This window comes from Megascapheus bottae, chromosome Y, assembly GCF_031878675.1.
Source record: "Megascapheus bottae isolate mThoBot1 chromosome Y, mThoBot2.hap1, whole genome shotgun sequence".
NCBI classification, from domain to species: domain Eukaryota; kingdom Metazoa; phylum Chordata; class Mammalia; order Rodentia; family Geomyidae; genus Megascapheus; species Megascapheus bottae.
Genome location: NC_143548.1, coordinates 7,138,485 through 7,155,920, shown reverse-complemented (window position 1 = coordinate 7,155,920; position 17,436 = coordinate 7,138,485).

Genomic DNA, 17,436 nt, shown 5'->3' with positions numbered 1-17,436 from the left:
GAAAGACACATTGGCAATAGACAGAAAAAGGGGAAAATTGGATGTATGAATATTATCCGTACAGCATTATACAGATAACTTTACAGAGATACTGCTGTACAGTATTACATTGTAGTGATCTTTAGTCACTGGATCTGTCATTTCTTTTATTTACAGAACTAGGCTGAACTCAACAAATGTTATTCCAGTCTTCAAGGATTGTTCTACAGTTATGATCTTGACCATCATCTGCAAAGGGCAGTTTCATTTACATCAGTAGAGAGTTGGTTGTTCTGTTTTCAAAAAGCAGTTTCAGTATTGCTGTGATGAAGGAAGATGCTGAGTTATTTTAATTAACATGTTAACTGTCTTGAGGTCAAGTGGAACTTACTAATAAAAGTGAAATATTTATTATTAAGACAATAGTTCATTTTTAGTTTTCATTTTATTTCATTGTAATATATAGAGGGGTTACATTCATCAGGTAGTGGGTACATTACTTCTTGAACATTGGTACCTCTTCCCATGTTTTTCTCCTGCTTTCCCTTCCTCCCATTCATCCCTTACCTTCCCTTTTATAAATAAACAAATACATTTATATACAAGATAGCAGGTACCAAAGTTGGATACAGTAACAACATGAGATAAGGCATAAGGGGAAACAAAAGAGAAAAGAAATAACTTGACATGATGTAACAATTTAGTGATTGAAAACAACAGTCACTAAGATAAGCCTTCTGTTTCCTTATCCTGGAGTACATTAAACTTAGCCTCATTCCATGTGGCCATGTGTACATAGCTTTTGTGCTATTGTGATCCCCTGTATACTATATGAATACTTCATGTGTCCTGATTTTTCCAAAGGAGGGAAATCATGGAGCCTATGTGTCTTTGGGTCTGGCTTACTTCACTTACTATGATTTTTTTCTTTGTCTTTCCATTTCCTTACGAATATGGCAATGTTGTTCTTTCTGATGGCGGAAAATGGGGATCAAGACATGTGAAAGGGTGTCAATGTATGTGAATTAATGCACCTCCTACCTGGCAAATATCATGTAACCCTTCTATTAATTACAATAAAAAATATGAAAACCTCCCTTCCCCCACTTATCTTGATTTCCTCGCTCCCCTTTCTTATTTCAAATAACCAATTAAGCATATATAAAACATATCAGATAACAGGGTGAACTATTGTAACAATATGAGATAACCAAGAGAGCAAAAGAGATGAGAGATAATATAGTATATTAAAAACAACAATCATGCATTATATGGGTTTTGTTTCCACATCCTGGAGGTCCTTTCATTTAGTGTCATCCTCTATGGGCTTATGTATCTAGGTTTTGCTCTATTGTATATCTCTTCTAGGAGTGCCCAAGGTTTCTACTGATTATGACAAATGTTCCTTTGAGTCTGGCTTACTTCACTTATTATGATTTTTTCTAAGTCTTTTCTGTTTCCTTACAAATGTAGCAATGTCGTTCTTTCTGACAACAGCATAGAATTCCCACATCTTGTTGATCCACTCATCAACTGAGGGGCATCTGGATTGGTTCCATCTCTTCACTATGGTAAATAGTGCTTCAATGAACATCGTTGTGCTAGTGGATTTAGTATGTCCTTGTTTCTTGATTAGGGCACTAGAGTGAGGTGCAATAAAAAAGTTGTTTTGATTTGCATTTCTTTTATGGCCAGAGAAGTCGAGCATTTCTTTATGTGTCTATAGGCCATCTTATTTCTCTTTTGAGAAGACTCTTTTTAAAAAGTCTTTGAGGGGCCGGGAGTTTGGCCTAGTGGTTAAAGTGCTTGCCTAGCATGCATGAAGACCCAGGTTCGATTCCTTGGTACCACATACATAGAAAAAAGCCGGAAGTGGTGCTGAGGCTCAAGTGGTAGAGTTCTAGCCTTGAGAAAGTCCAAGGAGAGTGCTCAGGCCCTGAGCTCAAGCCCAGAACTGGCCAAAAAAACAAAAATAAAGTCTTTGACCCATCCTTTGTTGGGATGGTTGTTTCTTTTTTTACTCATATATTTTTTTCATATAATTTTATTGTAATTAATAGAACGGTTACATTTTATTAACCAGATAGAAGATACATTACTTCACAAATATTAATCTCCTTTCTCATGTCATGGTCCCCATTTCCCTCACCCCTCCCACCACACATCTAGATTTCCTTGCTCCCCTCTCTTATTTCAAATAACCAATTAAGCACATATAAACTATATCAGGTGAAATACTGTAACAATATGAGATAACCAAGAGATAGTAAGAGAGATGAGAGATAACATAGTACATTAAAAACAACAATCACGCATTATATGGATTTTGTTTCTATATCCTAGAAGTCCTTTCATTTAGTGTCATTCTATATGGCCTGAAGTATCTAGGTTTTGTTCTATTGTATGATTGTTGAATATGAACTGTTGAATTTCTGTTCTATCTCTTCAATGACCCATTGGTGATTGAACAATATGCTGTTCAATCTCCTTGAGTTACCGGGTTTTCCTTGGTGGAGATTGGTATTCAGTTCCAATTTGATGCCCTTGTTGATGGTCTGAGAGAAAGCAGGGAATAATTTCAGTCTCTCTGAATCTGCCCAGGTTTGTTTTATGCCGTAAAATGTGGTCTATTTTTGAAAATGTTTCATGTGCTGCTGCTGAAAAAAAAATATATATATTGTTATGTTGCTTGGTGAAATAATCTGTAGATGTCCATTAGATCTAGTTGGTCTATGCAGCTGTTCAATTCTGAGCTTTCTCTGTTGAGTTTTTGCCTGGTTGATCTTGTCCATAGGTGACAGTGGTATATTAAAATCACCAACAATCACTATGTTTAGATCTATGTGTGGATATATTCAAAGTAAAGTTTGCTTGATGAAGTTCGGAGCTCTGGGATTAGGTGTGTAGATATTTAAGATGGTTAAGTGCTCCTGGAGGAGATAACCCTCTCTTACTATGCAATAACTTTCTTTGTCTTTTCTCACTAATTTTCATTTGAGGTCTATTTTATCTGATATGCGGATGACAACGCTAGCCTGATTATGGGGGCCGTTAGCTTGATAAACCTTATTCCAACCTCTCACTTTCAAAAAATATTTGTTTTGGGGGGACAAGATGTGTCTCTTCAAGATAGCAGAATGACGGATCTTGCTTTTTGATGCAACTAGACAGTCTATGCCATTTAATTGGAGAGTTAGGTCGATTGATATTGAGGGTTAGGATTGAAAAATATTAACTAGTTCCTGCCATTTTTAAAAGACTTCATTAGAGCTGGTGGCTTGACAGTTCTTTTTTTTGCCAGTCCTGGGCTTGAGCTCAGGGCTTGTGCACTGTCCTTGGACTTGAGCCTCAGCACCACTTCCTGCTTTTTTCTATGTATGTGGTACCAAGGAATCGAACCCGGGTCTTTGTGCATGCTAGGCAAGCACTTTAACCACTAGGCCAAACTCCCGGCCCCTACCTTGACAGTTCTAGTAGTACTTATTAGCTGGTATTATTTTTAGGTGCTGTTCCTTTGTCAGTATCACATTTGTTTTGGTTTTCAGTGTGTAGAACATCTTTGACAATTTCCTGTAATGCTGGTTTGGTTGCTAGGTAATGTTGCATCCTTTCCTTGGAATGGAAGGTTTTTATTGTTCCCTCAGTTATGAATGGGAGCTTAGCTGGGGTACAGTATTCTTGAATGGTAGTTATTTGTCTTAAGGGCATGACATATATCCTTCCAATCTCTTTTTGCTTGCATGGTCTCTGATGAGAAATCTGTGGTTGTTTGGATTGGTTTTCCCTTGTAGGTGATTGTTGTCTTCTCCCTAGCTGCTTTTAGGATCCTTTCTTTGGTCTCTATTCATCTAGTTTGGATTATAATGTGGCGGTGGGATGTCCTTTTCTGGTCAGGTCTGTTTGGGGTTCTAAATGCTTCTTGTATCTGGATGGGCCTGTCCTTCTGGGTATTTGGGAATTTCTCTGAGATGAATCCCTGAAGTATATTTCCAATACCTTTGACCTAATTCTCCAGGCCCTCCTCAATACCAATTAGCCTTAAATTAGGCTTCCTAATTGTATCTTGGACCTCCTGAAGCGTCTCTCATATTTCCTAGATTTGGTTTGACTCATTTTCTGTTCTTTATAAGAGTTAGGTTATATTCAACCCCCGAAATTCTGTCTACTACATCATCTAATCTGCTATCAAAGCTTTCTACTTTATTCTTCATCTCCCTTGCTTCTAATTGCTCATTTTTGATGCCTTGCATCTCTTGTTTTCGATCATATACGGACTTCTTTAACTCCTTGATTTCCATTTGAGGGGTTAGCTCAGCAGCTTTGTTCTCTTTGGACATTTGTTGGAGTTCAGTCACCATTCTGTTTCTGGATTCTATGAAGTCGTCCATTTTTCTTTGTAAATACTTTATTATGGCCTCCTTTATGGCTTCCTGTCATTCACATATCACCTTGTTTATGGTTTCATCTCGTTTAGGCATGGCTTCCTCCTGTATCTCTTTCTGTATGTTTTCACACTTTTCATTAATCATGTTTATCAATTGCACTTGTATTGCATTAGGGGACTCTCCTCTAGTTTGCCATTGCCTGTTTATATTGGGTGGGAGATGCTATTCTTTCGTTTGCCATTTTTATTGAGTTTCTTGTTCTGCCCATTTGAAAATGGGAGCAAGATTAATACTAAGCAAGACTTAGGGTGAAAGGTAAAATAGTTGAATACAAAATTTAGAAAAAATAAGATAAAACTTATGAAAATGTGAGAAGTCATAAGAAGGATATATAGAGAAAAGAGGAAGGTATATATAGGAAAGTTCAATAATAAAAATTTTAAAGAGTAAAAATAAACCATAAAAAGAAAGAAAAATAAGAAAAAAAAGGCTGAGTGGAGTTCCCACACAATTGTGAGGTTTTAGACAAGAAATACTAAGGTTGGGAACCAACAGATTAAAAAGGAGGTGACTGTATCAATATAAATGCCTTTGTATCCACTCTGTACCCAGTACTGTCACTAGGTTTCTAGGAACGATCACAATGACAGGAGGAAAGGTGAAGGAGGAAGGAAAGAATCATAACATTAAAAAGAACATAAAAATGCAAATAAAAAAGGTAGAAAAAGAAAAAAGGGAAAAAAAGAAAGAAGAAATCTATTCTTCAGGTTTTTTACAGGGACATTGGGGAAGGATAGGAAACTTGTGTCTCCACTAAATTTGGGATCCAAACCCTTCAAAACATCTTTTTCTCTTTCAATTTGGCTCTGCAGTTTTTCTGATCAGTTTGCTTGATTGGGCAGGAAAAAAACCCAGTTCTGAGTAATTTTGAGTGGCCAAGCTGAACTGGCTCTAGGATCTGACAGCATCTCGGCCATCCAAGCAGAGGCTTTCTGCATGTGGATGCTTCATTGCTTTTTTCCCAGGAATGTGTCACACAGGAATTCGCTTTTCATTTCGTTGGTTGCTGGACTTGGACTCAGGGCCTGGGTGCTGTCCTTCAGTTCTCCAGCTCAAGGCTAGCACTCGTCCACTATAAGCTCGAATGCAACTCTGTCTCACTAGCACTCTGCTGCTAGATTAGATGCCACAGTTTCACAGGGACTTTGCTCTGTCCAGGCTGACTCAGAACTGCAGTTTTTAGACCAATGAGTCCTTTATAAGGCCATGTTACTCCAATTAAAGCCACAAGATGGTCAACACAGAAATAGTGTCTAAGCATGATCTTACTTGGAACTCGGGCCAAAATTACATTTGAATAAGGATCTGCTGTCCTCCATGGGTCTGCTGGAAATTGTTATAAACTTAAAAGACCAAACTGAAATAGCAATTAAGCAATCATTTTGGTAGTTCTACTTTCCCTCCTTTCTGTCTCTTTTATTTTTTATAATTATTCATTTATTTATTCTTTATATGTATTGGTTAGTTACTGCTTAGAATTCCAATAACAGTTTAAACTCAAATAACAATTTTTCCGTAATGCAAGAATTACAAACATCAGTGCACCCAAAGTCCAGACTTGAGTTTCCTTCTTTTTCTAAAATACATTTAATTGTAAAGTAGCATGAAACCCAATCATGAGAAGATAAATGTTTATACATTTCTTTTAAAACCCTTTTCCCAATTTAATATACTTTAAGGGGCAGTTTAAGAAATGCTAATCACATTACTCACATTTACCATCAGATTTCTAGTGTCAGTCTTCAAGGAAAAAGAGACAGGATGAAGATGGTCCACTGTTCCCATCTGACAAGGTTTAGATGAACAGCCTTTGTGCCAGCTTACTTTTTCACAATGCATGCACCCTCCCTAGGGCCTGTTCCACCATGGGGAACCCAGAGCTGCACTTTTGCCAATTCACCTCTAACCCCCAAAGATTGGCTCACAGGACTATCCTAAGTTTTATTTTGGATTTGATTACCTAAACAATTTTAAAGACAGACAGGAAAAGTTTCTGATATTGATACACAAATTCACATTTAAATTTGTGACACTTGTCTACAAACTTTAACTCAAGGTAACAAATTCCAAATTCCAAACTTACCTCCTCTATGCTATACAGGATACAATGTTTATAATGTAAACAGCTCTATGCATTACAATACCAGATTTTTAAAATGCAGATTTCAGGATCTTGTGTTACCCACAAGAAACCTAGAAGAGGATCAAGCTGTCCTTTTCCACCCAGGCCTTAGAGAGCTTGCTGTGTCTAGCTTTTTCCTCTCTCTTTTAGGTCCACAGTGCATTTCATAAAAAAGGAAAAAAAAGAAAAAAAATCCACGCAGACATACAGGGGGTTGGCTGACTTCTACTTACCTCCTGAGGCCTTTGCTGTTCACCTGGGCATATTTCCCAACAAAGGTTGTTAATAGAAGGGGGGTAAAGTTAAACTACTGCTTATCCAATAGATGAAGCAGAATAGAAAAAACAAAATCAATCCTTTATCTCAATAGCATACAAATTATTAGGAATTGATGAAAGACTTCTGAGCCCTGGTTGGATGGCCCCCATGGGCTGCATAGACCTGTATTTGCCTGACCATTTTGATAACAAAAATGGGGAATTCTGAAGTTGTTCCTGTATCAATTTTGGTAGCTCCAATTGTGTTTTTCTGCCAACAGGCCACTGATCCACCCATACAGGGTCATGTGATTTCCAAGTTAACTGTGGTCCCTAAATTTGGTGGAACAGTTTAATGCCAATTTTCTCATAAATAATGCCGTCATCATAGAATGACACAACATCTATATCTTGTCTCTCCCGAGAGATTATTGGGCAGGTCCTCTTTAAGAACAGAGGCTGAACAACTCTCACCAGTGCAGCGGGTATGAGCTACTAGTCTGCCTAAGCCTTGGAGAGGGTACATGCTGCAGGGTTTCTAGGAGGTGGAAACTTAAGGCCTGGCAGGAGATCAAAATTCCAGGCTAGGCATTGTTGTTGCCCCTGGCCTCAGCTTCATTATAACTGGCCACATTGCACTATAAAAAACTGTCTCCTGAAAGTATTGCCCACAGGATTGCTTTCCAATTCAGGAGGGTCTTCAAGGTGGTAGGCATTGTTCTAAACATTTGTTCTACAAAAAGAGGGGAATTATTGAAGGATGGACTTCCCATCCCATGAGATTCCTGAGGGGCATAAGGGAAACTCCTTAAAGAAGCCACCAGGATGAGGGGGAGGTCAGCTTTCATTCTGGAGTTTGAGATCAATCAGTGATGGATAAATTTGCTGGCCTGTGATTTTATCTACAGGGGCAGCAGAGAACTCTCCCTGGGTGACTCCTAGTATGCTTCCCTTTCTGATGCTGCCAGGCTACCCTCTCCCAAGTGGACTTATCCCATCCTGCAAGAATCCATGGGCAGATGGACAGAACAGTTTTTAAAAATTGCTCAAGCTTTTCTCTACCTTTAGCAAGGTTTCCAAATTTAGGGTTCCCTCCTCTGGAAACCATGGGCACACTTCCTTAATAAACTGTAGGATGGGAAGGAAGATGGCGCTGAGACAATAGGGATGCTGCTCTCTCTGACAAAAAAAAAAAGAGAGAGAACCAGGGAGTCCCATGAGCCAACTACCTTAAGAAATCCACAACAACAAACTCAAAAAGCTACAGAGAAGGACTCAAACCAGAAAAGAAATCCAGATAAAGCTTACATCCAACTTTCTCAAAGAATTCGGAACACGAGGACCCCTCCCCCACCTCTCGCCGCTGGATCCAACCCACAAAAACCTCAGAAAGCCGCAAAAAGCTGCTTGAGCGGGTGTCGGCTCCACGCCGGGAAAGCGGCGGTGGGCACCAGCTCCAAGCCAGGAAAAGCGGCAGCAGTGGAGGGCGCCAGGCCGGGAGCCCAACTGCTACAGAAACCAGCACAGAACCGGGCCAGCGAATGGCAGATGCAGCGGAACCCAGACGCAGAACCAGAACAGCAAGCAGTGGAACCCAGACGCAGAAAACAGGAGGCGGCGAAGACCGGAGGGGAGTGAAAGACTCCCACCAGTGTGGAGCACCCGCAGACGGACTCAAAGGCGTGAGTAATACAGCGCGTCCACAAACACATCAGGAAAGCAGAGCGGGAGCCAAGCAATAGAACTTAAGTCAGACCCAAACATCCCGCCCGAGAAAGACTGGTGGGAGCAGGGGGCAGGAATTTAGAATCCTGTCCCTTTCCTCAACAGCCCCCTCCCTCAGGCCATTGACTGGAGATTGACAGGCAGGCTACTTAAGACCCAGCACCCCACCAAGGGAGGCGGGGCTGTCCCAACTCCCACCTGCCCAACGGACTCAACCCCCAGCCCTCTGACTGGAGACTGACAAGCGGGCAGACCCTAAGACTCAGCACCCCACCAGGGGAGGCGGAGCTGTGCCAGCTCCCACCTGCCCACCAGGCTCCTCTCCCAGGCCAATGGATCTGGAGAGTGGATGGCACTGGGACCCTGCCTTACAACAGCGGGTAGGCGGTGCGGGAAAGTATTTTATTTTTTAAGTAGTAAAAGGGTTACATGATATTTGCCAGATAGAAGGTGCATTAATTCACATACATTGATACCCTTTCACATGTCTTGGTACCCCTTACCCTCCCCCCAAACCCCCTACCTCCTTGGTTTTCCCCCTTCCCTATCAAATTTCAAATATCCAAATACAAATAAATTCAATATATCAGATAACAAATTAAGATACTATAACAATATGAGATAACCAAGGGACAGCAAGGGAGATGAGAGACAACATAGTACATTAAGGACAACAATCATTCGTTATATGGCTTTTGCTTCAATATCCTGGAGGTCCTTTCAATTAGCTTCATACTATATGGCCTTACCTATCAAGGTTTTGCTCTATTGCAGATCTCTGCAAGTAGAGCCCAAGGTTTCTACTGATTATGACAAATGAGGGAAACCATTGAGCCTAAGTTCCTTTTTTTCTAAGTCTTTCCATTTCCTAACAAATGGGGCGATGTCATTCTTTCTGACAGCAGCACAGAATTCCGTTGTGTACAAATACCACAACTTGTTGATCCACTCATCAACTGGGGGACATCAAGGTTGGTTCCATATCTTTGCTATGGTGAATAGTGCTGCAATGAACATTGTTGTTCTAGTGGATTTAGTATGTCCTTGTTTCTGGATGGTTGGGTAAATGCCAAGCAGTGGAATTGCTGGGTCATAGGGGAGTTCTATGTTTAGCCTTTTGAGGCACTGCCACATTGCTTTCCATAGAGGTTGAACGAGTTTGCACTCCCACAAACAGTGTAGTAGTGATCCCTCCTGGCCACATCCCCTCCAGCATCTGTTATTATTCGTTTTCCTGATCCTGGCCATTCTAACTGGAGTGAGGTGGAAATCTTAGAGTTGTTTTGATTTGCATTTCTTTTATGACCAGAGAGATGTTGAGCATTTTTTCATGTGTCTATAGGCTGTTTTGTTTCTTCTTCAGAGAAGACTCTCTTTAAGTCTTTGGCCCATTTTTTAATGGGATGGTTGTTACTTTGGAGATTAGTTTTGGAGTGATTCAATTTTTTGAGTTGTCAGGCAGGAAGTTTTGTGTCCGTGGTGGCTCTGAGCAGCTGGTGACGTTCCATGCTGTCTTCTCGTGACAGTTTTCTGTCTTTTTCCTCTCTGACTGTGGTGCTAAAGCTCATTTACGATCGATAGTTGGGTATGAATTTACCCCTACGATGATACAACTGGTATCTTGGTGAGAGCTCAGAAAAACACTGAACTGCTGCCATCTTCTGCTGATCTACTGGCATTAAATATTTTAAAGAAGGTACATCCTATTCCTGTTTTCTCTAGTGATCTCAATATGAATGGATGTTCAATTTCTCAAATGCATTCTCAACATCCAGAGAAATTATCTTATGATTCTTAACCCTAGAGCTAATAATATGATTATTACATTAATTGATTTGTGAATGTTAAATCAGCCTTGTATCTGTGGGATGAAGCCTAATTGATCATAGTATTTCATCTTCTTCATTTGACTCTGGGTAGCATTTGATACTGAGTAGTATTCTTCATTTGACTCTGGCTAGTATTTATTGATTTGGCTAGTATTTACTGAGAAACTTGGCATCTGTGTTCATCAGAAAGATGGTTCATTCCCTGGCTTGGGGATGAGTATTGGACTCATAATAAGACTTTCAACAGTATAAGTATTAACTCATCTTTATAAGTTTTATAGAATAATGCAAAGAAACCATCGGGGCCTTGGCTCTCTTAGTTTGAATGTTTCTGATTGCTTCTGCTTTCACATTGCATGAAATTGGGTTTCAAAGGAGAACATGAATACTTATTTTTATGTTCAAATAAAAGTGGTGCTCATGCATAATGTGTGGTGATATTACTCATTGTGAAACATTAAGAATTCAATTCTTTAGTAATACATTTTTTCTGCTTAACCAAAAATGTACTTTTAAATATATTATATACTTACTATATTATACAATGAATACCTATGATGATGGTCTTCATTCAATGAATATTCCAAACCTAAAGATCTTCTATTATAATAAGCATTAACATAGAAAATGCTCTTAAATTTGGAAGGACATTTATTTATTAAAGATTTATTAACATTGATTTTTACAACATATTTCAATTAACATGTTTAACAAAGAAGTATTCAAGAATGGAATGTCTATGTACAATCACAGACTTAATTTTTAGAACATAATCAAAATTAGGCTAAGGGATTGTATATCACATATATGTATTAATCAATGTGATAAAACATTATGCCTATGGAGTCATAAATATTTTTGTCTATGTTGTTGTGTTTATATTGCCCGTAGTATGTCCATGTAATTGGGTATGCAAATATTGAGTTCTCACTCTTGCACTTATTAATGGTCTTAACTTGTCTCACTCAATATGATTCACTCTAGATTCAGACACTACCCTGCAAATGCCATTATTTTATCTTGTCTGTTGGATATGTAGAATTCCATTGTATACATATAGATAGACAGACAGACAGATAGATAGATAGATAAATACATACATACATACATACATACATACATACATACATACATACATACGTATCACATTTTCTGTATCCATTCATCTGCAGTAGGGCATCTGGATTGTTTCCATTGTCTGGCTATTGTTCAGAGGTAAACACAGCTGAGCAGTTATCCTATCATATGTTGGGTTATGATGTTCAGGGTAGATGCCCAGAAGTGGTATGGCAGGATTATGGGAAGGTCAATTTCAAGTTCTTTAAAAAAATCTCCCCAATGCTTTCCAGAGTGGTTGAACTAGTTTACAATCCCATAAGCAGTGTAGGGTTCCGTTTTCTTCATAAACCTGCCAGCATCTGTCATTGTCTGAGTTCAAAATCTTGGCCATTCTTGTTGGGGTAAGGTGGTCTCTTAGAGTTACTCTTATTTGCATTTTTATGATCATGGATGATGAACATTTTCTCATATGCTTTTCTGCCATTTTATTCTCTTCTTTTGATAAGTGTCTCTTTGGTTCCCTTGCTCATTTAGTACTTGGTTTGTTGGGTTTTTGTGGGGGCGGGGATTTGTTTCTTGACCTCCCTGTAGATAATGGATAGTAAGCATTTGTCAGATTTCCCAGTTGGTTGGCTGTCTCTCTACTTTTGTGGCTATGTTTTTATCTGTGCAAAAACATTTATTTTTAGATTGTCCCTTTTATCAAGACTCTCTCCAATCTGTTGTGACCCTGAGATTCTTTTCAGGAATTTTTTGCCTGTGCCTATAAGTTCCAGTGTCTCTCCTACTCTATCATGTAGCAGTTTCATGGTTTGTGGTCTGACATTGAAGTCTTTCATCCATTTTGAGTTAATGCTTGTTCATGGCAAAAGGCTAGGGTCAATTTTAACTTTTCTGCATAGGGCTGCCCAGTTTTGCCAGCACCAATAATTGAATAGACCATGTTTGTTCCAGTTCATATATTTGGCTCCGTTCCTAATACGAGGTGACTATAGGTATGTGGTTCTTTGTCTGGAATTTCTATTCTGTTCCATTGATCTTCTGGTCTGTTTTTGGTCTGTCTTTGGTCTGTTTCGTTATTATGGCTCTATCGTAGTGTGTGAAGTCAGTATTGTAATACCACTTGCATTGCCTTTTTGGGCTATAATTGTTTTAGCTATTCTAGGTTTTTTCTTGCTCCATATGAACCTTTGGATTGTATCTTCCATTTCGTTAAAGAATGTTTTTTGGGATTTTGATGGGGATTGCATTGAATTTGCCTATCAATTTTGGTAGTATAGCCATTTTCAATATGTTGGTTTTCCGTAACCATGAGCATGGGATGTCTTTCCATTTTCTCGTATCCTCTTTCATTTGTTTTGTTAGGCTTTTATAGTTTTCATTAAATAATTCCTTTACATCTTTGGTTAAGTTAATTCCTAAGTATTTTATTCCTTTGGGGGCTATTGCGAATTGAATCATTTTCTTGATTTGGCTTCTGTTTGTGTATTGTTGGTGTACAAGCAGGCTACTGACCTCTTAAGGTTAATTTTGTATCCTGCCACTTTGCTAAAGTGGTTTATTAATTCAAGGAGTTTGGGAGTGGAGCTTAATGGGTCACTCAAGTACAGGATCATGTCATCTGTGAATAGAAATAGTTTAATTTTCTCTTTTCCTAATTGGATCCCTTTAATATCCTTTTCTTGCCTTATTGCTCTGGCTTAGGGTTCGAAAACTATATTAAAGAGAATTGTCTATTTCCTTATTTTAAGGTAAATGGTTCCAGTCTTTCACCACTTAGTATAATACTGGCTGTAGGTTTGTCATATATGGCTTTAACTATTTTACGGAACATATCTCTTATTCCTACTTTTTGTAGTGCTTTCAATAGGAGTGGATGTTGTATTTTTTCAACTGCCTTCTCCTTGTCCAGAGAAATTGTCATATGATTCTTACCCTTAGCTCTGTTGATGTAATGTATTACATTGATTAATTGCGAATGTTAAACTAGCCTTGCATCTGTGGAATGAAGCCTACTTGATCATAGTGTACAATTTTTAAATTTGTTTCTGATACTGTTGTCTAGTATTTTATTGAGGAGTTTACATCTGTGTTCATTAGAGAGGTAGGTCTGTAGTTTTCTTTTTTTGTTGGGTCTTTGCTGATTTGGCATGAGAGTAGTATTAGCTTCATAAAAGGAGTTTGGTATTGCTCCTTCTGCTTCTATTTCTTGGAATATTTTCAAGAGTGTATGTGTTAATTCATCTTTAAATGTCTTGTAGAATTCTGCAGTGAAACCATCTGGACCTGGGCTCTTTTTGTTTGGCGTTTCCTTGATTGCTTCCTCATTTTCATTGTATAAAATTGGATTGTTCAATTTGTTTACCTCTTCATTGTTCAAGGTGGGTATTATAAACATGATCCTGTGTGATTGCTAAGACACTCATAGGTTCCACCATAAGCAAGACAATGAAAAGAATATACAATGTGAAACCATATCTTCATTAGTGGTACCACAAACTTCATCTGCAAAGATGCTACATTCATTATAAAGATGGAAACAATAACTTTGAGTAATTTGTGTATCTGTACCAGAATACAATCAGCATACATTACAAGACATTTAGAGAAAGAGTCTGAAGAGAAGTTCCATCTTGACTTTTGAGGAAGTCCAATTTTCAACAGATATGAGTTCCATTAAATGTCTTGACACAGGTTATGTTTCAGATATCTAACCCATTGTCAACATATCAATGAAGGCACTCTGTTGTTGCCTAGTTGCTATACTGAAGGCTTAGTTAGAATCTGCTATTAATTATATTTCTTCAGGGTAGATTAAATCCCCTTACAGGCCAAAGAAGTATGCATTGGGCATAATGAAAAATTCACAGTCATTAGGAAATTCGATGTGTTTAATGGCCTAAGATCACTCCCTAATTCCTTACCAGGACAAGGATTTTGGATATGTAGGGTATTGGATTTTAAATATCAGGGTTCCTGCATATCAGTTCAAGTTATCTCTCATCTCTTTTGCTGTCCCTTGGTTATCTCATATTGTTACAGTATCTCACTTTGTTATCTGATATATCAGACAAATTTGTATTTGCTTATTTGAAATAGGATAGGGAAGGGGGTAAACAAGATGATGGATGGGGGTAAGGGGGAGGAAAATGGGGACCAAGACATGAGAAAGGGTATCAAAGGATGTGAATTAATGCACCTTCTATCTGGCAAAAATAATATAACCTTTCTATTAATTACAATAAAAATATATGGAAAAAAGAACAATACTGTGAAACCATTACTGAAAACCAAATTTCCATTCAAATGCATCAGGTTCCTATGAAACTTCCATAAAGTTATGTGAGGGGTGTTAAATAAAAAATTCACTGCTTGAACAAATAATCCATAGCTTGATTTTCTATTAGTGACGATTTCCCACATGTAAGCCCTCAAACTACAAACAAACCCCATGGTGTCAGACACATGATTTCCTCTCAATAGGATCCAATCTTTAAAATATATTGACGTGTAAGTGTGTGATTGGGGATCTCTATATTTCCCTTATTTGTTCTTTGACTGTGTTCATCTCATTCTTCTCTTGTATGCTCAAATTACACATGTAACAGGAAAAGTACATAATAATTCTTATAATAGATGGATGGATATCATACACATACCAGATTTCTTCGCATGTAAAAGGTTCTAAACAGTGGAAATTGAAAAATTTGTGATTCTACCTTAAGTGTAGGAGCTTTTTATTTACTGTACCACATGAAAGAGGCTGATTACAGTCATGAGCCTATTATGTACACATTGAATTTTACCCAGAATATATTCTTGTTCACTAGAGAAACAGAAAATCCCCAGAGGGTGAGCACAGATCTGTAGTTGTACCAGAAAGAGAGGGCCTCATATCTCATAAATACCTACAGCTTAACAATTTAATCTTTCAGAAACAAATCCCCAAGACACAACCATCCCATGTACAGTTGCACTGGGAACTTAGAGGAAATTCTCTGAAGTGGAACAATCTACAGTCAACAGACACCTGAAGGAATGCTCCGTTTCACTGGCCATTAAAGAAATGCATATGAAAACAACTATGAAATTCCAGCACCCTACAATCTGAACAGCCATTGCCAACAAATCTAATACTCACAGATGCTGGTGGGGATGTGGTAGGAAGGAACACACATTCTAACAATGGAAAGTACAACAGAGTTTCCTCCCAATACTAAACCCAGCAAAACAACAGCTGGACATATACCCCATTTCTTGCCCAAAGAGCCACACTCAATATACCGGCACAACCATGATCTCTGCAGACTTATTTATCATAGCTGAGCTACAGACCCAACAAGGGTGCACGGTCCATGTTTGGATGCAGAAAATGTGGAATAAATACACAATGGAATTCTGTACTGTCAAGTCAAAAAAAGACATTGTACCATTTCTAAGGCATTGTAAAGATGTGGAAAGAATCCTATTGAGGTCAGTCAAGCCAGTCCAAAAGGAACATTAGCTCCGTGATTTGCCTCCTTGGCAGTGTTGAGTATGTATCCATGGGTTTCTGCAAGTTTCTGAGATCTCGGGTGTCACTTCTATAACATTTTACCTCATATGGGACTAGGAACGTATACTCTGATCAAACCCAGGTTGGAGAGGTTTTCCTTACACTGTATTTTCTTCCTTGAAACAAGAATTAACTGCCAAGGTGATTTAGTGATAAATTCACTTTGGTTCTGATGAGCAACTCTATTAATCTGTCTATCTATTACTTGATCTATTCATATCTATCTGTCTGGAGACCGATCTATTTATCTCTTTTTCCATTACTTTCTTTATTACAGGCCTGCTCATGAGTTCAGGGCTTGAGCATTGTCCTTGGACATTCTCCACACTAGAGCTCTACCACCTGAGCCTCTACAACACTCCTGGCTTTTCTCTACAGATGTGGTACAGAGGAAACAAACCTGGGCTTCCTGCATGCTGAGCAAGCACTCTACAAATGGGCCAAACCCTGGCACTCTCTTTCCATTTCTGTACCATTATATGAAATAAATCCGCATGTGCTTTGTGCTCTTTCTATATCTCCTATTTAGATTCAAAACAAAGGTATGGGAATGCCAGTGTTTTGGACCTATATGTTCGTGTACCTTTTCAGTCATTGAATTGGGATTTCCTCTCATATCCTTCCTGATGCAAAACCTATTTTTGGACTCTTAGAAACAAAGAAAGCTTACTTGTGTATGTTCTTGTCATTTTTTTCAGGTTGGTGTGCATACAGGAACTGTTCCCGTGTAGAAATCTGAAAGCAGGAGGACCCAAGAACCAAGGACAATATGTATGTATATATAAATAGTCCCCAAATATTCTTGTGTGGAGGAATGATTGTGAAGATATTCAGCAATTGATTTGATTTGATCAATTTTTGAGTTACAAAATGTAATTAGGACTAGAAAAATAAGTAATACATGGCAACTATCTTACAAATTTCTAAGCATTTGTTTCATGGTAGGAAATTATTTTGAACAACTATTTGGTACTGTTCACTTCTTTCTTACCCAGTTCAACAAATGCTCTGTAAGCTTCTAAATAGCTTTTATTCTAGGCCACACCACAATCCTAATTCATCGATAAAATAGTGGGCCACAAAAAATATGAGAATTCACAATCAAGCAAGGCCTGTAATCCAAGCGACTGAAGGGACTAAGATCTGAGTAATGCAGTTCAAAGGCAGCCCTGTCATTGCAGGCTGAGAGATACTTATCTTCCTTCATCATCAGATAAATCGAAAATGAGGTTGTGACACTAGAGGCAAGGTGGTAGTCCTGAGCTGCAGAGATCATAAACAACACACAGGCCAGAGGCAGTATAAGACAGAACTCTGGAGCCACAGATCAGGGAAAGCCCAGAGATCCAAGTAAAACCCTAGAAAACACATAAATACAACATAACAAAAAGGATAAAGAGAGAAAGAAAAAGAGAAACAGAGAGAGGAAGAGACAGACAGACAGAGTTTTGACATAAACATGTGG